The sequence below is a fragment of the Mustela erminea genome, chromosome 15 (genome assembly GCF_009829155.1).
Source record: "Mustela erminea isolate mMusErm1 chromosome 15, mMusErm1.Pri, whole genome shotgun sequence".
Lineage (NCBI taxonomy): Eukaryota > Metazoa > Chordata > Mammalia > Carnivora > Mustelidae > Mustela > Mustela erminea.
In genome coordinates this window covers 31006294-31028187 of record NC_045628.1, presented here as the reverse complement: position 1 = coordinate 31028187, position 21894 = coordinate 31006294, and the positions used below count along the sequence as shown (strand labels likewise).

General features: G+C 37.9%; 1 long non-coding RNA gene across 1 annotated transcript; it reads right to left on the bottom strand.

Moving 5' to 3' along the window:
• Positions 1-15542: 15542 nt before the first annotated feature.
• Positions 15543-21312, bottom strand: LOC116574591. The gene is made up of 4 exons (XR_004279384.1): positions 21221-21312; positions 16785-16920; positions 16236-16278; positions 15543-15726 (listed from the first exon to the last, which is right to left on the bottom strand). It is a non-coding gene; the product is annotated as an uncharacterized LOC116574591 (long non-coding RNA).
• Between the last annotated feature and the right edge of the window lie 582 nt (positions 21313-21894).

Genomic DNA, 21894 nt, shown 5'->3' with positions numbered 1-21894 from the left:
AGTGACTTTTGCAAAGCACCTAAGGATGGGGGCTGGTTTCCAGGGCAACTGGCCACAAGTACAGAGTACAAATTTTCAGGCCTGTCCCCTTATTTCTAGAGAGGGAAGAGAGTCCAGAGGTTGAATCCCTCACCAATGGACAATGAAGTAGTCAATCATGCTGATGTAATAAAGCCTCCATAAAAACCCAAAGGAAAGGTTCAGAGAGCTTCAAGTTTGAGGAACTGGAATGCTTCCATGTGTCACTGTGCTGGACCCCCAGCTCTGCAAGGACAGAAGCTCCTTTATTTGGGACCTTCCCCTATATACCTCTTCATCTGGCTGTGGATTTTTTTTTTTTTAAAGGTTTTATTTATTAATTTGACAGAGAGAAATCACAAGTAGACGGAGAGGCAGCCAGAGAGAGAGAGAGAGAGGGAAGCAGGCTCTCCGCTGAGCAGAGAACCCGATGCGGGACTCGATCCCAGGACCCTGAGATCATGACCCGAGCTGAAGGCAGCGGCTTAACCCACTGAGCCACCCAGGTGCCCCTGGCTGTGGATTTTTTAACCTTTAATATCCTTTGTTATAAATTGGTAATCTAGTTAGTGTCTGGGTTTCCTGGGTTCTGTGAGTTGTTCTAGCAGATTAGTTGAATCCACAGAAAGGGTTGTAGGAAGCTCTGACATAGCCAACTGGTCTGAAGCACAGGTCACAACTGGGACTTGGAATTGGAGTTGGAGGAGGTTGTTGGAACCTCCCATTTGCTGCCAGTTGTTCAGAATCACAGGTAACCTGGGTTTGTGATTGGCCTCTGAATTGGAAAGGAGTCTTATGACACTGAACCCTCTACCTGTATAATCTGATTCTATCTGTGGGTAGAAAGTGTCAGAGTTGGGTTGATGTCTTGGGCACCTGCTGGTATGTAAGCATTGCTTGTTGGTGTAGGGAAGCCTCCACACAAACACATTGGAATTGGATTCCAGAACCTAATTTACATAGGTACATTGGACCATCCTTTCCTGAGTTTTGGGGGATCAAGCAAGGTAAATTGGGTCATTTCTTGACCTTTTTCATATGAACTTAGGAGTCTGCTTTCTTGGTTCTCCTGAATTAATTAATGCTTTTGTGAGACTTTCCATTTTCCCACTTTCTGTTCTTTTTCTCCTGTCCCGTTGCTTCATTGGGCGAGCATCCCAGGGCTGTTATAACAAAATACCACAATCATGGTGGCTCAAAACACCAAAATTGAGTCCGTCATGGTTTTATAAACTAGGGCTTAGCGATTAAGGTGTTAACAGTGGAGGGCGCCTGGCTGGCTCAGTCAGTTAGGTGTCTGCCTTTGGCGGGGGTCCTGATCCCAGGGTCCTGGGATTGAGCCCTGAGTTCGGCTCCCTTCTCAGTGGAGAGCCTGGTTCTACATCTGTCCCTCGCTCCCCTCCCCTCTGTGCGCTCTCTCTCCTGCATGTGCTCTCTCTCTTATGCTCTCTCAAATAAATAAATAAAATTAGAAAAAAAAAAAAAGTGTTAACAGTGGCATTCTGTCTCTGAAACCACTAGGGGAGGATCTTCCCTTGCCTCTTCCAGCTTCTGGAGGTTCCAGCAGTCCTGGATTTATAGCTGTATTACAGCCTCAGTCTACAGGTTCCGGGACAATTTCCCTGTGTGTCCATTCATGCGGTCGGTTTCCCCCCATGGCTCTATCTTCTTAGAAGGATATCAGTCATAATGGGTTAAAGACCCACCTTAACCCCAGTATCACTTCATATTAACTAATTACATTGACAATGACCTATTTCCAAGTAAAATTATTGTGGAAGCCTCTCAGGGGTAGGACTTCAACATATCTTCTTTAGAAGACACAATTCAACCTATAACATTCTCCTAGTCTGCTTATGCTTTTTTAAAAAATGTTCTTTACTCTAGGTTTAGTGCAGTTTCAGGAGAAAGAAAAAGTCTTCTTATGACCTCTTGATGGTGTGATTGGATAATAGCAGTAACCTCTTGAACTCTGAGCCCTTAAATTAAAAATTTATAGCTTTTTATTGAATTCCAGTCTCCTAAATGCCTGTTCCTCCCTACTACTACCTCTAACATCAGCTCTCAATATATTGCTAGTTATACATAATTGTTATGGGCCATTGGATTTCATTTCATTGATGTTGATTTGTATTCATATAGAAGTGGACTAACAACCAGCATAACATAGAGTGATAAGGTATCTTTCAAATTTATTTTACCACTACTCTTTCCAAAAAAATGTTTGAGATAGCCATACTGTAGCACAGATTTCAAGTTTTCAGAGGAAAGACAATTTTTGTATTAATATAATAAAATTTTGATCTAGCAAATTACTGACTTAAATGCTGTTCTCGTTGCCTGCCCCTCTCTTAGTCTAGTTATGAGGACTGTTCTTTAAGTAGTAATGTATAATAGAGTCATAGGAGAAGTAATAACACTAAAGGGCTCACATTATAGCAAAGATTTAATATCAAATATAGGTGATGGAAAAGATATTTAAGCACATCATGAGTACAAATGCTATTAACAATAGGTCACTTCTTCAATGGCTTTACTCCCAAGTGCACCACCATATTAATCAAATACTTGGTATTATTTGCACACTGATTATTACTAAGAGACTAGTATTTCAAATAAGATCTTATTATAGTCATTAATGAATCTCCTGGCTAAAGTGGCACTTAAGTAAATTAACTCAGAGGAGAAAGGCTGTAGTTGAAGAACAGACTTACGGCTGACTCATCACCAGCTAATTGGTGATGTTTGGCTAGATATTTTACATTTGTTATAAAGATTAGATATTTACCAAAATAATGTGTATAAAACTGGCTAACGTGTTACCTACATGTAATAGAGGTTCGTTAAGAGCTATCACTTTTGGGGCACCTGCGTGGTTCTGCCTTCAGCTCAGGTCATGATCTCAGGGTCCTGGTATCGAGCCCCGCATTGGGCTCTCTGCTCAGCAGGGAGCCTGCTTCCTTCTCTCGCTCTCTCTCTGCTTGCCTCTCTGTCTACTTGTGATCTCTGTCAAATAAATAAATAAAATCTTAAAAAAAAAAGAGCTATCACTTTTTATAGTATTCAGCTAAGTGCCAGGCACAGTTGGAAGCACTGGTCTGAATGCTTTTATATATTTAAGTTGTATATACTTTGCACACCATATACATTTACATTCAGAAGTGACCAAACTGAAACTACCATTAGATGTACAATTTTGAGAAATTTATAATCATACATTTTAGATACATGTAAATGAAATACTCCTAAAATAGCGTTGGTCCAACTACCTCTTAAAAAGATTCTTACCAAAGCATTCTACATATATACCTGTCTTTCTTATTTTTAAGGAATTTCAGAAAAAGCAATGTTTCTTCAGCAATGTTCTATTGATTAGTGGCTCTCAATCCTTAGCATGCATCAGAATCACCTGGAGGGCTTGTTAAAATGCGGTTTCTATTTCAGTACTGCTCTAGTCGGACTCAAAAAATTGTGTTTTTAATAGGTTCTCATAACACATTTTCAGATGAAGCTGTTGGTCTAGTGACAGCAATTTAAGAATCATTGCTCTAGGTCAATAATTGTCAAGAAGCAAGACACTTCCTTAATTCTAAACATAAGTCTCTCTGATTCATGTTCTTAACTTATATCTAAGAAAAAAATAATACAATTCAATTACTCTTGCCTATATGGTAATTTGAAATATTGAAACCAAATCTGTATGGATATTGAGGAAAGCCTGAAACTCGGATGACAATTCCCGTTCTGAAAGTACAGAAGATCTCACTGCAGGTGCATTTATGAATAGTCCCATGACATGAACTTTGAGCATCAGGGGAAGCAAGAAATCCTTTGCACTCAAGAGGATACAGTCCTGCTTTGTTCTGGACAGACAGCACATCCATTCAGGAGCGTTATCCCTAAACAGATTAGTATTTTATTTCTAACTGATACTGGCAGGTACATCTGGATCATCTCAGGCTATCTTCTAAATTAAAGCCCTATAAATTCCATTGCATACTTTTAAAATTTGTTCTCAGTAACATATAGATTACTTTCTTGTAAAGAATCTGTTTTGCTATTCAAGAATTTAGACTATGATTGACCCATCATGGTACACGAAATATATTTTTCACTCAAGCAGAGTCAAATTTCAAATCTTTTCAGTTTCTAATTCCAAATTTGAGATGACAGAAGCAAGAAAGAGGTAGGGCACAACATCCATCTTTGCCAAGAAGTCAAGCATTCAGCTTAGTATATCCCTGAAAGAGCCAGCAGCCGCATACCATATGATGAAGCAAATTTTGTTCTAAAAAAGCAGATATTTTTATCCGTAAGGGTGGAATAGGATGGGATCTCACACATGATACTAATAGTACAAAAAAACAAAAAGTTCCTTTCCTTATTGTTCAAAACATATTTCATTTTGTTCTGGAGTGTCTTTCTCTCTGATGACAGGCTTAGAGGAATGATTTAAATTTTCTAATTAAAATGGGCTTACTCTCTTTTGGCTATACATAGGGGCCAGGCCAAAGTTTAATCTCCCTCCCAGGGTCCGTCTTCCTCTTCTACAGGTCTCCCAGCCCTGCGTGGTACAGAGGAAAGCTAGCGTTCTCATGGCCTGGGATTATCAGAGGTTCAGATGCCTTCCTGAAGGAACTTGTCTTGTCCAGCTTGACTCCGGGCATCTGTTGGCAGCCTCTCACGTGGACATGCCCATGGCTGATATAAATTGTGAATGACTTCCTCAGGCCAAGGCAAGCTAACTGCCTCCAAAGGCATCAAGCCCCCTCCCTGTTGGCCAGTCTCTCCCATCAGTGGCACTGCGGAGTTCCTCACATGTAGCCACAACGGTTTGTGGGTCCACTCAGCAGCTATCAGCTTGATTTTAGCCGTGTTGATCTTATATAACCCCCTCAGGTTATGAAGGCACCTGCGGAGACCACACACTCCAGAGAGAGCTGAGATTTACTCAGTGCATCATCTCAAGACCTCTGTCCCCCAAACATGCCACACCACTGTTTCCTCACCTGCAGAAGCTCGGAGTGGGATGCTGGCCAGGGGGCTCCCGGAGTGGTGAGCTTCTCCCTGAGCTTCCTAAGTCCCCCCTAGGATTCCTTCTTCTCAGAGCTTACACCCAAGGCTGGGCATGGAGGAGAAAGGCTGGAGAAGGGGAGGAAGGGCTGAGAGGGCGTCTTTCCTGAGGGGCCAGGAAGAAAGTCCATCCTTTTCTCATTTCCTCTGAGTCTCTGCCTTCTCCACACTTGACGGTGATGAAAACTGCTCATGAAAATTGGCTAAGAGAGTAGAACTTGAATGTTCTCAAAAAAATAAAAAATTTAAAAACATTTAATTATTTTTATTTCTTTTTTTGAAAAGACCCTTTATGTTCAATCTGGACCTATCTTGAGTGCTTATTAGTTATGACTTGAAATCTCACTTCAGCTGACCAACTTTTGCTATGTAGAGAAAAGCTTTTACAATTTACAAAAGTTTTTTTTTTCTTCTAACACAACAAGGCTTTCAGAACTATTGCCTGTCCGGGCTATGAAATCCTGTTTTGTCTCTTTAAAGTTGAAATTGACTATTTCTGCTGTCCTAATTATTATGATACTTATCTTCCTGAGATAATAGATAGCACTGGCTGAAAAGGGGGGGGGGGGAATTCAAGCAGGTATGAAAGAAAAAGCACATTGATTTTTTTAAACTCCCTGTTGAACTGATGATGTTTTAGGAATTTTTTATGAAAAAATAATGAGACTAGGGACACACTCTGGGCAGGCTCACCATCATTGAAAGGCTGTTTTTAGCCCTTCAGGGTAAGAAATTTTTAATTGCATTAGTTTACTCAAAGATGTCCAGACTTAATAAATTAATTCTCACAATTTAAACCCATAAAAAACTCATTTGAAACCATAAAGCTCATGTTATCATTTATAATGTGATACATATCTTCTTGGTCACCCACCAGCAGCAATCTTAGGAGGCAGGGTCCACAGGGACTAAAATGATGCCTGTAGATAACTATTTTTAATTGATTTAAAACAAAGTCTTATATTTTTAACTTTAGAGTTGCAATTATCTGAACACTTTTGATGTGTACACAATGTATGACAAAGAAATAAAATTTAATGTTGAGTAAGAGGTATAACGAGGGAGATACCCTGAAGTGTTATTGTCTGTGAATTAGGAAGCTGAATCAGGTCTCAGGCATTTTTCTATCCCATCGATATATAGATATATACATATTACTATTAAGAAATCTGATATTCTATTTCATACTATAAATATGTTATTTAATTTGATATTAAATAAATACTTTTCATGCTTAGAGCTATTCATTGCAATAAAGTAAAGGAGAAATAGTATCTCAGCCTACACACAATTACTTAATGGTAGAACTGGTACTACACTGACATTGTGTAATATTTTCCTATTTTTTAACTGAATACATTCATTAAGAAAGGGAAATAAGGCAAGTATCTGCTCTTATCACTTCTATTCAATGTATTAGAGATCCTAATTATTGTATTAGGGCAAGGGGGAAAAAAAGCATGAAAATTAGAAGGGAAGAAATAAAAGAGTTTTTAATCACAGATGACATGATCATCTAAACAGAAAGTCCCAAATAATCTATAAAAAAGTAAGAACTATATATATAATCTATGTAATACATAATATATAATATAGATATACATAGATATTATATATAACATATATAATCTATAAAAAACTAGAACTATTAAATGAATTTAGCAAGGTTGAATAATAAACGTATTATTAAATAATCAAATTAATTTGATTAATCAAATAATTAAATATCAAAAAATTTGATTTTTCCATATCCTGTCAATGCATAGTTAGAAATTAAAATTTTAAAAAATAATGCCATTTACAAGAGGACCATAAAATATGAAATTCTTAGGTAAGACCCAACAGAGTAACTTCAACACCTGTATGTTGACAATTATAAAACTTAATGGATAAATTTTAGAAGAAAACATAAGGGAAAATCTTTTTACATCAGGTTAGGAAAAAAGTCTTTAGAAACAAAGAAGCATGTACCATTGAAGAGAAAAAACTTGATAAATGGGACTTCTACAATATTAACTTTCCTACTCTTTAAGAATGCTGTTAAGAAAATGAAAGGACAAGCCACAGCTTGTCCTTGAGAAAATATTTGCAAAATACAAGTAAGGCATGATTAAAAGTAAGATAAAAAGTAAGAATAAGTGGGTAGGGTTAGCTAATGATGTGCTACTTCATGCTAAATTAAAGGCTACACAATCATGTTTCTCTTTCCAGTTTATATCTTTTCCTGTCACATATATGACCTGCACCTCATTATTTTCGGGTGAAGGAAGTTGTGTCATGGTTATTTTTTTTAATTTAATTTAATTTTTTTCAGTGTTCCAAGATTCATTGTTTATGCACCACACCCAGTGCTCCATGCAATACGTGCCCTCCTTAATACCCACCACCAGGCTCACCCAACCCCCCAACTCCTCCCCTCCAAAACCCTCAGTTTGTTGAGAAAAGTTAGTGAGAAAGCATTTTAAAGTCTGTAGAGCTTAAAGTCACAAACATTTTATGGTCACCTTACAGTCAATAGGCATGTATTTAATTACTCATGGAACACCATCAAACATTCCATAAGTTCATAGTATGGTATGACCAAACAGCATGGCATATGAATCTGAACATGTGATTCAGCACAAATAAAATGCAGGAAATATGACTGACCAGATTAAACATGGTTTTCATTACTGTTAACTTAGAAAAGTGTACCCATGGGGCGCCTAGGTGGCTCAGTGGGTTAAAGCCTCTGCCTTCGGCTCAGGTCATGATCCCAGGGTCCTGGGATCCAGCCCTGCATCGGGCTCTCTGCTCTGCGGGGAGCCTGCTTCCTCTCCCCTCTCTGCCTGCCTCTCTGCCTACTTGTGATCTCTGTCTGTCAAATAAATAAATAAAAATCTTTAAGAAAAGCGTACCCTTATTCAAGAAGGATCTTTAGTCCTTTCTTCCCTTAATGTATTTAAAAATAACTGTATAAAACAATATGTATGTCATTGTACTATCAATCCTATAACAAAAGAAAATGTAATATATTTGAAAATAACAACTCAGGAGGAGGGTGGGACAAAGCTGTATTGAAATAAGAAAATGACACCACCTGAATCCACATTAACAAATAAAAAGAACCCCCAAAAATTAAACAGATAGGTTAATATTATTTGATAAGATGAACATGTTTGCTCAGCCATTTGAGTTCAAAGTATGTAATTACAGTGAAGTTTTGGGTACTGCATTTGGCACTGCGGGTAAAATATTCATTAACACCAAATGCCATTTCACATGTATATAAATAAACAACAGTTCCTTGATAATACGCTGTTTCTATCACAGAGCATGTGCAGAGCACTCTGGAGCAAAAGGGAACGTTTTTACACTTGTTTTTTTCTAGGATAAGCATGAGATAATAGTTTTCTTTTTCAAAGAGGGATAAAAAATGAATTTTCTAGGTCATCAATTTGTTTAATCACAAAGCATGTTCTCTCTAATATTGTATGTTTATTCCAAAAGATCTCTTATCAATACAACAGTCCTTTCGGTTTCTCCTTTATAAAAATAGATGCTCTGTGTTGTATGAATTCACACCATTGTTTGGATCATTTATCTGACTAGGTCAATTAATTTCACTCTTTCACCAGTCTCATACTATACACTTCTTTGATCACCATCTCAAAGTGAAGTTTTGCCTAAGCCCAAAACCATTGCTAAAAAATAACAAGGCAAATGTCTTAATAGATACTGAGTATAGGCAACTTGAACTGAAGGAATCAGGGACATGGTAGAGAGAGAAGGAGACTTACCTGCTGATTTTCATTTGTTATTAGTGTTATGATTAAATCAGAAGTTAATTTCACATATTCAACACACTTAGTTGGGTCTTACCAACTCAGCTGGCTCAAGGTTGTGTGAAATGACTTCCAATGTTTTGATGCTGCATCCATTGTCAACCTTCTATTATATTTATTCATTTAATATTTATTAAATATGTACTCTGTGAAGCAAAGTATCCAGCAATGGGAATAAAATAAATATTTAGTGCCTATTATGTTTATTCATTTATTTAACAAAAAATTTTGAGTGTCTATTTCGTACAAGACACTGTATGAGTTTGTAGCTACATACTGATGAAGATGACAACAGTTCTTTCTTTCTTAAGACTTATTGCCTGGGAAGTTGGGAAGGATAATTAAAAGCTGTAACAGAAAATAAATCAGCATGGAAGGATATTATTCTGTAACAACAAGTGAGATTGTCTCCATGTCTGTTCTCCTTTTCTATTTCATCATCTTTGAGAAGCAGCAGGCTCTGTGTTCATTAAATGGGAGGTTTGAGGCAAAGTAGGAAGTGGAAGCATATTACAAGACTTTTTGGATTTTATTCCAAAAGCCTAAGCCCACTGATGGTATTTAAAATTAAGTAAAGTAGATGCTGCCCTCAAACTGACTAGGTCATTTGCCCGGGCTGGGCAAGAAGAAAATGATTTAAGGACTTTAGAATGAAGAGTATAAATCACTATGGTATGGCAGCCCTCTAAGAAGTTGGTCAGACTTGGAGACGGTGTTAACCTCCTGGAGACTTTAGGGTTTTTAGATTCACCGTGTGCCCTGTGCATGACATAAACCAAGAGACCATTATAGGCTTGGATGACTGGTATTTTTGCCAGGATAGACTGGCGTTTACAGACTTTCTCCCTCTTTTCCCAAATATGACATAAGGCTCATAGGGGCTACCATGAGAGAGAAGAGGAAAAAACTTAGTTATGACCCAGATGAAATTTCTTGCCAAACAGGTGGTATGTGATAGAAGCTCAATGTCAGAATTAGGTTAATTTAAAGGAAATAAAGTGAGTTTGATGCGTGAATTTATGCCCACTACTCAAGAAACCAAGACATAAATACCTAATGCAAATTTTGACTGGTACCACAAAGAAGAATGACCAGGATAGGTTTAGATCACCTAAAAAGGGCTCCTACAAATGAGAAGAAGTTTCTGATACAGGGAAGGGCACATGTGAAGGGTCAAACACAGGGAAGCACAAAGAAAAACATTCTAGAAACCTATCACAGGGGGGTGCCTGGGTGGCTCAGTGGGTTAAGCTGCTGCCTTGGGCTCAGGTCATGATCTCAGAGTCCTGGGATTGAGTCCCTCATCAGGCTCTCTGCTTGGCAGGGAGCCTACTTTCTCCTCTCTCTCTCTGCCTGCCTCTCTGCCAAATAAATGCTTGTGATTTCTCTCTGTCAAATAAATAAATAAAATCTTAAAAAAAAAAACCTATCACAGGGTGTTGGAGACAGTTACATAAGATATGATATGATAGTGATATGGAGGTAGACCCTTCAGGGCTTCATAAGTCATAGTAAGATACTCAAAATTTAATGGAAAATCGAAGAGGGATTTAGCTGTAGAGTGGTTTAACCAACTTCGATGTTTTTAAAAAGTTACTCTCCTCAGTACAACTCAACACCCCAAAAATAAATAATCCAATTTAAAAATGGACAGGGAAAAAATGGGGAGAGACATGAACAGACATTCCTCTGAAGAAGACATACGAAGAAACAACAAATGTTGGGGAAGATGTGGAGTAAAGGAACTCTTTCACACTGTTGTTGGGAATGCAAACGGATGCAGCTAGTGTGGTGAACAGTATGGAAGTTTCTCAAAAAATCAAAAATGGAACTACCCTACAAGCCAGTAATTGCATTGCTGGGTATTTACCAAAAAAATACAAAAACACTAATTCAGAGGGATGCATGCATCCCTATGTTTATTGCAGCATTATTTACAATAGTCAAAATATGGAAACAGCCCAAGTATCCATCGATAGATAAATGAATAAAGAAGATGGAGAGTGTGTGCATGTGCATTTGCGTGTGTGTGTGTGTAATGGAACATTATTCAACTTTTTGAAGAAGAATGAAATCTTGCCATTTACAAGAACATGGATGGAGCTAGAGAGTATGACGCTAAGCAAAATAAATCAGAGACAGACAAATACCATATGATTTCACTCATGTGGAATTTAAGACACAAAACAAATGAGCAAAGGAAAAAGAGACAAATCAAGAAACAGACTCTTCAACAGAGAACAGACTGATTGTTACAGAGGGCAGGTGGGTGGAGGGATGGGGGTAATAGATGATGGGGATTAAAGAGTACACTTAGGATGGGAAAAAGGTTTTTTTATTAAAAAAAAAGTTACTCTGCTCAGTGACAAATGATCTGGATGTGGCAAAATTGAAAGAGGAGAGAACACTCAGATTTTCAAAAGTTCAGGGGTAAGATGATCGTTGTTCTGACTAAGGTATGGTCACAAAAGAACTGGAGAGAAGTGAGCCAATATTTCATACATACATACAAACATATAAGCACACATATAACTGCAGTATATAAAACTGTATTACACTCAATAGGAAGACAACTTAGAATCAATTGAAGAAGACAGAATTTTCACAAACATTTAAAAAAAGAACTATAACAGGACATGATGGCTTCAATATTTATTTGTTTGTTTGTTTGTTTGTTTTGAAAGAGAGAGAACATAAGCAGGGGGAGCAGCAGAGACAGAGGGAGAAGCAGACTCTCCACTGAGCAAAGAACTGGATGTGGAATTCAATTCCAGGACCCTGGGATCATGACCTGAGCTAAAGGCAGACGCTTAGCTGACTGAGCCACCCAGGAGCCCTGACAGCTTCGAGCTCAGACAGTGGATGATACAGTGTTACTAATTACAGAGCAGGGGTGGAGGTCAAAGTCCTCTAGGATGTCAAGAACTCTACAATTTAAACAACAATTTCAAGTGTCCTGCTACTCAAAATCGAGTATCCTGTCCCCAAAGGAGAAATTAGCATATTAACTAGATACTACTCCACTAATTAGAACAACTTCTTAACTTAATCTCATGTGTGTGTGCATGAGTGTGTGAGCACCAACATATATCACTTTGTAACCTTGTAAAAACTGGATTTCGGGATGCCTGGGTGGCTCAGTGGCTTAAAGCCTCTGCCTTCAGCTCAGGTCATGATCCCAGGGTTCTGGGATCAAGCACCTCATCGGGCTATCGGCTCAGAAGGGAACCTGCTTCCCCCCTCCACCGCCTGCCTCTCTGTCTACTTGTGATTTCTGTCTGTCAAATAAATAAATAAAATCTTAAAAAATAAATCTGAATCTCAACTTCTTCAAACAAAATTCCCTTTTTAAAAATGGCATGTGTGTGCTTATAACAATATGCACCACCTTATAACTTTCTTGGGATCTCGAGACCCTTTAAAAAAAAAAAATCTGCCTTTGAAAGAGAGAAATGGTGAAACTTCACTCTGAGATTAAATTTAAAATGACACCGAGTGTTTATGCTGAAACCCTCAATCAGGTGCATTCTGCATCAAAGAAAGGTTCAAAAAGAAGAGCTCATATAATTGTCTCTCTATTAGGTATTTGATAAGCACCCACTTTGTAACAGAAAATGTTTTAAAATTATTTTCTGAAGCAGAGAAGAGCTAGGGCAGTATTTCAGTGGACAAACATAAGTAAAGCTGACTTATGAGGTAGGTTCTAGAACCTTCTAATAGAACCATCACCTCATCTGTAGACCCAAGATAATCATGCTGCCGAAGACGATGCCAGGACTAGGGGAACCCCTCAAGACTGCTTCCTGTTCTCAGACTGCTGATGATAATAGTTATTATTATTGGGCATCGTCTTTAACTGGGTACTCTTCCAAGTGCTTTACATATGTGAACTCAGCGAGTCATTGCAACCTCAGAGAAAGCACTATAATTTCCCCAGTGAAAAAGCTGAAGCACAGAGGAATGTGCTCCAGACATCCCGCGGCTGTTCATCCGTCCCTCTGGTCCTCCCTCTCATCTTCAACTAGAAATCTGATTTCCCCTGAAATCTTGGAAGATATTTTAATGTTGTTTTCACTTGTAAAATGTCAAGAAAGAAGGTCTCTCATGAACTCTGAACATAATAGTCATGAATGTTGGTTTCGTTACCTGCGAAGGCAAAGGACAATTCTCGTATAGGTAGTTAGTATGTGTCCATTCGTGCATTTAGTTGCCTGAGGGCACATATCTTCTTTTGTCCCTCAATATCTATAATGAATGCAAAATCTTCTTATAGGGAAAAATAGTCATGCTCTGTTTATCTGGTGACGACTCCATTATAGAATATCAGCAGGCAGTTAAATATTTTAATTAGGGGCGCCTGGGTGGCTTGGTGGTTTAAGCTGCTGCCTTCGGCTCAGGTCATGATCTCGGGGTCCTGGGATCGAGTCCCGCATCGGGCTCTCTGCTCAGCAGGGAGCCTGCTTCCTCCTCTCTCTCTCTCTCTGCCTGCCTCTATGCCTACTTGTGATCTCTCTCTGTCAAATAAATAAATAAAATCTAAAATAAATAAATAAATAAATAAATATTTTGATTAATAATTTTATCATACTAACTCCCAGGACTTTTTTTTTTGGCATTTTTTTATATGGAGTGAATTTTGAAAGTTTTCACAAATAAATATGTTGTTCCCAAAGTAACCACATATAAATGTGCCAAAAACTATCCTAAGAGAGTCATTTATTTGGAGTTTATAATCAAATGGCATCCGGCTCATACACAGGAGGCCACAAAACTTTTTTATTTTTATGATGTTTTTTTAGCTATCCATGTGCTCATCCTTTCATATCATTTTTTCCATGATGAATAGAGAGTTAACAATGTAATCTAAAACATTTGATTGGCAATTGCACACTCTTTTAATGTTTGGCAAGTCCTCTTTTCCTGAGAATGGATATTGCAATACAAATGAGGAGATGAAAACATGTCTTTCCCATTCAATGTTTTAAAAAACAACCACATATGCAATTTTATATACAATAACTATTTTATATGCATAATATTACATAAATATATATATTTAAATATTTATTAAGTATATATATGCAAAACTTTAATCACATTTGGATGTGGTTAAATTTCTGTCCCTGGTAATTTAAAATCTAAATTCATAACCCCCTGGAATAGGCAAACATGTAGATAATTAGAAATGGGTCATATAAAGGGTGGGTCATTTTATTTAATTGCTGTGGAAAGGTAGCGCTACATTTATCCAATTCCTGGTGGGATTTTAGGAAGGTTTTCCCTTTTATTCAAACTGTCTCCACTCCATCCGAATCCGCAAAGCTCAGGGATAGAGAGGAACCTGAGACTAGGTATTTTTAACAAGCGCATCTCATCACTCTTCAGACCCAACAAGCTTGGAAAATACCCATTTGGTTACTCGTCGATCCCGGATGAGGAATTTGTTAATTATCTCTCCCACTCTATCACAGATATTTCAGATTCCTACTGCTACTCTGCAAGATACTGCTGGACAGAGGCACACAGTGATGGGCTATGATTTCTTAAAATCATAATGTCTGCTCAAAAAGTTATTTAAGGGTCATCTTACCCAATCTTAAGTGATTTCCTGATTTTTTTTTTTTTTCCAAATTTAGCCTGACCCTGAGGTTATCAACACTTGCTCATCAATCCCCCAGATTGGCGTATGAGCCAAATGTGAAACTCACCTAATTCAATTAGCGGAAGTCATATACTTTAAAGAAAGCACTACATTTCAATAGATTCTGCAATCACCAGCCAGTCATTTTTGGCCTACCTCAGACACGAATATTTTTGGATTGACAAGTGACTGCAGTGATTCATGTCTAATTTACATGCTGGTTCATTTCCTACGGCATAAAATAAGTCAAGCTAAGGCTGCAGAATTAAAGTTCCTTAGTTATTATCACCAGGTATTATCCAAGATACCATGTCTTCCAAACACACACACACACACACACACACACACACACGCACACACAACTGGAAATGACTGTAAGAAAACTTAATTGGTTATTGCTGTGGTGATTTAATTAGACAGTTCACATCAGTCTTCAAAATTGCATTTACTATCCAACATTATTGTTATTATAGATGGATTTTTAGGGCAAACCCAACTCTGAATGATTTAGTCTGTGATTGAATTGCACAGAATAACTTCGTTGTGTTTCAACAAAAATTTTCCTGTAATTCAGAGTCTGAGAGACATTAAGCAGTTATATATTGATTCTTTTTTTTCCCCCACAAATAATCAGTTCAGAACTTGTGGTCTTTATTTCCCCAAAGACTGCAATATCCATCAAAAGATGACGTCTGTGAGTGTACAATTCTGTGTGCTACAAAATGGCATCAGACCTTTTTGAAGAACATCTGTACTGCTGTCCGTTCAGCAGCAGAGGTGGGAAGAACGGACTCTAGCAGAAACACCAGAAACAAACAAACAGAAAGGCTTGCTGAAAATAAGTTGTATCAAAAATAAGATGTATCAAGAAATGTTTAAAAAAGGTGGATTATACTGGATTCCACATTTCTTTTCTGAATAAATTTTTTTTATTCTTTTTATTGGCTGATCATTTGTCCTTGATCATGGATGACTAAAAAATGGTATCATGGAAAGACTCACAAATTATCTAGTCTTAGTCAATAAAGAAATTATAGGCTACCTGACACTGATAGTTCATTCAATCTATATTTATTAAGGAGTTACTGTGTGCCAACAGTGCACAGGGCGCTGGAAACAGAGAAATGAAGAAAATAAACAAATCCTTTTTATCCTCATGGGCTTCCATTCCTGTGGGAGGAGATAGATAATGAACAAACATGTGATAAGTACTATGAACCAAAACAAGGTCAGGTAAGTGGACAAAAACATTTGATCAAGTTCTGAATGAAATAAAGGTGTGAGCCATATAGATATATATATGTTTCTGCCCCTCAACTAGAACTTTATGTCTCTTAAGGGCAGAGACAAACTACTAATGTCTTTCATATCCTTTCCCCTCTTCTTAGGGCTTTGCGTCATAGGGATCCAAAAATATTTTAACAGCTTTGAAAGCAATTTCAGTGGCAGTCATGACAATCACTAACATCTCTTTCCAGCCCATAAAGCGAAGATACAGCCACTAAATTCATGAGGCAGGAGTACAAATCTCATCAGGCAAGAGTAGTTCCTCAATTCCTCAACTTAGTTCAACCCATATCAGAAATTTCATAAAACAAACCAGCAAACCCGCATTGACAAATTGGAAAGAAATTCATTTCATGTTGTCTTCAACATCAGACATCAGTTCACTGACTTACCAGCTCCAGTGGAGGGACGGATCTCTGGCACATTAGTCATGACCTTATGGAAACGTGCATAAAAATAATGCAGATGAGAGTGGTCACGCCTACTTGTAAATGGTTTCAATCTGACAAAACTAGGCTATATTTTCAATTCATTCAGCAAATACTTGCTGCTCACTTGCTATGTGCTAGACACTGGGGATGTAATGTGCAAGAGAGTCCCTGGCCTCTGAGACTTTGCTGGTATATTTCCAATATCCCATAGTCTCTTCCTCTGAAGGGGCTGATTCTTAGGGCCCTGCAATCACTGCCACTTAGCACTGTTTAAAGAAATAAAAAACACTCGGGGAAGAGCCTAGTAAAAAGATGCCCCAACCTGCATTGTTTCACTGCCCCCAAAGGACAGCAGTTTCCTTGCTTTGGTGATTCCAACTCAAGTGTCTCTTTGGAGTCAGGAACAAAGGCGTTCAGAGCTGAGTCCCTCCCTAACCGAGTGGAAGCTCTTAGACAAAGGCCAAACACAGCAGACATAAACACACACATCTGGAGACACACCGTACACACCATTACGTCTCCCATCCTAGAGTCTGCTCCACCACCTCTGTTACTGGGCTTTCTCTGGTAGATGTTATTCCATAATAATGTACAGGCAGTCCTTGGACCACTGACCTCTAGACGGGCCATCAAGAGACCTCTGCTCCTGGAAAAATCAAGAGGCATGTGGGTGATATGGGTGCAGAGGAAAAATAGCCCTGCCATTGTTTTGACTTCTTCAAATCACCAAGTTTCAGTTCCAGTTCGAGATCAGAATTTGAGTAAGTCCTTATTTTATATTGAAAAGGAGAAAAGTTTATCTTGTCTCCATTATCTCTTTTTTCTACTGGCTCTTACATTTCTTGTAATTACAATGTCATGTAAGTCAGGACAGTTAGGGCTGGGCTGGTCTCCTGTTGCTTTAGAACCTCCCCAGTCTGAGGGAAAAGTCCTTTATCCCATAGTCTCTTCCTCTGAAGGGACTGATTCTTTGCCACCACTGCCGCTTAGCACATAAATAGGCCCTTTAATCGGGCCTGTGTGCTATCTCATTTGTCCTTTTTGCCCTTTGCTTTGATGGTTTCATTGAGAGAACTAACCTAAATTTTTAGTAGTTCCAGACTTGACACCTCCCGAATACAGATGTGTTGAGTTGCTATCTGATCTTTCTAGAGTCATGTGGCTGCTCCTGTCCAGTTCTGACGGGGAACTGGACACACTCTGTGATCATGCTGCAATTTGGAAATCTAGGTAAACACACCCCTGTCTCCATACAAATAACCTAGAATGGCTCCCTCTCTTCCATCTGTAAAAAATGGCGTTGACAACTTGAGGTGCAGAGCCGTAAAGAGGCTGAGGCATGATGCTGTCAGCTAAAGCAATGAGAAGGTTGCCTTTTATCTCTCCAGGATGGCGACCTTCAGGCACACAAACAGCTATTTCTTAGTATAGCATATACACTTGCATTTTTCTCAAAATAATCATAAGTTTTGTTGTTTTCTAATAGAAAGTATATAATACTGTTAAATAACCAGCAGACTGAAAGTCTGGGAGTAGAAGAAAAGAATTGGTGATGAGTTTTAGAATTTAAGGTCTCAGAAAATAAAGTGAGATGAAAATAATTGAGAGAATTATATATTGGGTAATATGACATTTCCTCTTCTCCACAGTTGTAGAGAGTCCATAACTTCACAATCTGGCCAATGATCCTTTTTTCCGGCATTAGCCACTCTAAGACGGGCATATGGGGAATTTGGAATTATTTATTGTAGCTTAAAAAAAAAACCAAACAGCATTTATCCTAACTTTTGTTTCTCTATAACACTAAACAAAAAATGTTCTTTAAAAAAATGAAATATCTGCCTTTTATTCCTGATACAGCATAGTCTTTTATGCATGCTCAAGATCACCTTGGAAAACTTGTTAGATTATACTTAAAGAATCTTTGTGAAGAATGACAGACTTAAAATATCTCAATTCTTTCATTTTTATCAGTAGAAAAGCAGTTTATTCAAGCCCATTCACTTCACACTTATAGCGACTTCTGTTTGCACATCGCTCACTTTATTAAGGGCTTTGCAATTCCTGTTTACAAAGTGAATATGCCTGTTGTATCATTTTTAGATTCAAAGTCAGCAACTGAAAATTTTGTGCTGGTATTTCTCATCAGAGAATATACACTTGCGTTCTCCCAAAAGTATATCATACTCATTCATTCCTCTTCATTTAAGCAACAAAAATATGTAATATTCTTACAAAAGGACTTTTATTTAAACCAAAAAATTACTAAATAATGAGAATGTGGTTAAAAGAAATTTTACAATGCGAAAGAAGGGTTCCGATGAGTGATCTATGAAAAGAGCCTAAGATTTCAACTCAAACCTGGAAATTGTTCCCTAGTAATTTACATTGAAGAGAATGGCAAGATGACAGGAGCATAAGATTTTTTAAAGAAAACCTTAATTAGAAGTCTTCTTCTTTTTTTTTTTAAGATTTTATTTATTTCTTTGACAGAGACATATCAGAAGTAGGCAGAGAGAGGAGGAAGCAGGCTCCCCGCTGAGCAGAGAGCCCGATGCGGGACTCGATTCCAGGACCCCGAGATCATGACCTGAGCTGAAGGCAGAGGCTTTAACCCACTGAGCCACCCAGGCGCCCCTTAGAAGTCTTCTGACTGGAAGCATGACCCACGTTAGTTATTTATATTGCCTCACTTTGATTGCTCATCTTTAAAAATCTGTGTCTACTCAAAAGACAAAATAAAGTGAGAGAGTAGATATTAAATTCTGGTAACTTATAAAGCATCATAAGCAGGCAAGTTACTTTCATTCTTTTTGTGGTATCACAGAACAAAATACCTCACAAACAGAAACTCAATATTAGTTTCCATTTCTGAACTCAAAACCATTAGTTTCCATTTCTGAACTCAAAACAATGATGCCTGTTGTATCATTTTCAGATTCAAAGTCAGCAACTGAAAATTTTGTGCTGGTATTTCTCATCAGAGAATATACACTTGCGTTCTCCCAAAAGTATATCATACTCATTCATTCCTCTCTCTCCTGAAATGTGGATGTAATGTACTTCTGGGTAGGAAGAGGGTCTTCAAATGTAACATGCTAGCAGGGATGCTGTTTCTTTAGTCTCAGGTACCAGAATCTTGCCAGCTGGGATTCAGCTGGTTCAGATCTAGAACCACAATGTCACACGAACTTTTTTAGTACAAGACTCTACCAAGACACTAAGGACTGAACCGAGAACAATGGAATTCACATTCTGCAATGTAGAACTGTAGACATCTTAGTATTCAATCAACAACAGCATAGGTAATTACAACTATCAGCCATCCAAACTGATGCTCCATCATTAACTTCCTTCGCAACCACCCCCGCCCCTGCCCATTCAATGCAAGGGAATAGGGCTGGGGGAATATTTTTTATGTTCTCTCTTCATCTTTCTGACTCAATGATCTTTCTGTGTCCTCCTTGCCCTTGTCCCAGTTGGCATTGCACTAAAGCGATGGCTCCCATATTTCTTTTCCCTTAAACCAAATAGAAAAAATTCCAAATCTCTCCAGAATTGTTCAAAGTTCAGACTTCAAAGAGCAAAGTCCTCATTAACTCTATTGCTAAGGAGATCGCTTCCTCCAAGAGATTCAGAAAAATGCCACTGCCATTTACTTCGATTTAGAGAGTGACTTCTCCCCGCCACTTGCCCTGCGCTCAAACTTTCTTTATTTCTGAACACTTTCTTCGGCGTCATGTAGGCTGTTATACTGTTATACTGTGACACACAAATTTTTTTTTTTTTTAAATTCTTGCCTTTAGGAGAAAGAAAAAAATCCATATTAGTCTTGTCTGCAAAGGCTCTCCCTTTGGGCAAAAGAAGTATGCCAAGACACTCCTAATTGCAGCAGCCTGAAGCTGTCCCCTCTTTATGCCTTCTGTCATATAGGCTACTATGTCTACTTTTTAAGAGATAAGAATTCTAATGTTTGACAAAAAAATTAGTCATCAAACTATAGAAGATAAAATGTATAATAAAAATAATACTTAACCCAGCTAGACTCTCAGAAGCTCGAGTTCCACAAAGAAGAAAAGAAATAACTCTAATATTTAGAAACTCTTGTACTACAAAAAAAAAAAAAAAAAAAGAAAGAAAAAGAAAAGCTTAAGAAAAACTTTGCTGGAGAATGCCTTTTTTAAACTTTCATTTTATGAGCTATAACTGTTGCCAATTTTATAGCTATCTCTCCAATAAAGCTGTTCAGCACCAGCCAAATGAAAGGCCAATCTCTATTTTATAAAAATCAATGATTAAGAGCCGTTTCATTTAGCTTTAGCTCAGGCCAAGCAAACAGCATTTTACTTTGCACCTACTGTTTCAACTTGAGATTTTATTTTGTCTTGTTTCCATCTTAATGTCTTGTTAAATTGTGGCTATTTCTCTCCTATGCTTCTTCTGTACACGATATATTGACAATTAGGCTATTTGTCATCCTTGTCCAAGACTACAAAAAGTTACATACTAGTTAAAGGCTTTAAGAACCTTTCAAGATTAAAGCCTCGCAGAACACTCCTCTCTCCAAATTTGCATCTGACAATCCGTTATTTATTACTGTTGCTTGCCCTCTCAGAACATTGTTCTTAATATACTGCTTGGAGCAATATACATAGTCCAAACTCATCATCGTTCACCTTTTGTCTATCCAAACCTAAACCCAAGAGAAGACTTCATTTTCCATACTTGAGATAATGCCTGTGTGCCGGGCTGAAGAGCAGACCTGCTTCTAAGTACCCAACTTCTGAGCCTTAAATATCTAGATGCGAATCGTTCAGGGCCATTCATACATAAACCACTTAAGTTTCTGATCCCTCCAGCCACCCAGTGTCTGAATGAGTTGTCCCAAAGAGAAAATAATAAATGAAACATCAGGCAAACTGCTTTCCCACTCTGTTGGCTCTTACTAATCTTTATTGCTCCAGATAGTCTCAACAGAATCAGGGACACTTGGGTGGTTCAGTCGGTTAAGTGTCTGCCTTTGGCTCAGGTCATGATCTCAGAGTCCTGGGACTGAGTCCTGCGTCTGGCTCCTTGCTCAGTGGGGAGCCTGCTTCTCCCTCTGTCTGCTGCTCCCCTTGCTTGTGCTTTCTCTCTCTTTCTCTGTCAATAAATAAATAAAATCTTTAATATATATGTATGCATACATATATATAATATGTATTTTATATATATGTATGTATACATATTATATATATATATATATATATATATATATATACACACACACACACACACACACACACACACAGAATCAGATTCAAGACATGAATGGAAGACTTGCTTGCTCCCTTTTAGTCTTTCTAAAAGTAACATGTTTCCCCTCTAAGGTTCTCTTATTTATTGTTGGGGGAATCATAGACAAGTAATTGTCTTTTCATGACATGAAATGTGTATTGCCCAACAGCCTAAAAAACAAGAAAACAGAAATAAAGGTCACAAGATAAAAGGGGCACACAAAAGATCGATTCTAGTAACAAGGAGTGCGTTATTTTAATTATTCTACTTGACTCAGCTACTGGCCCAAACGACTGGATGTCTATCTTACCAAGTTAAACAATCTTCCAGATGCTATTCTGAA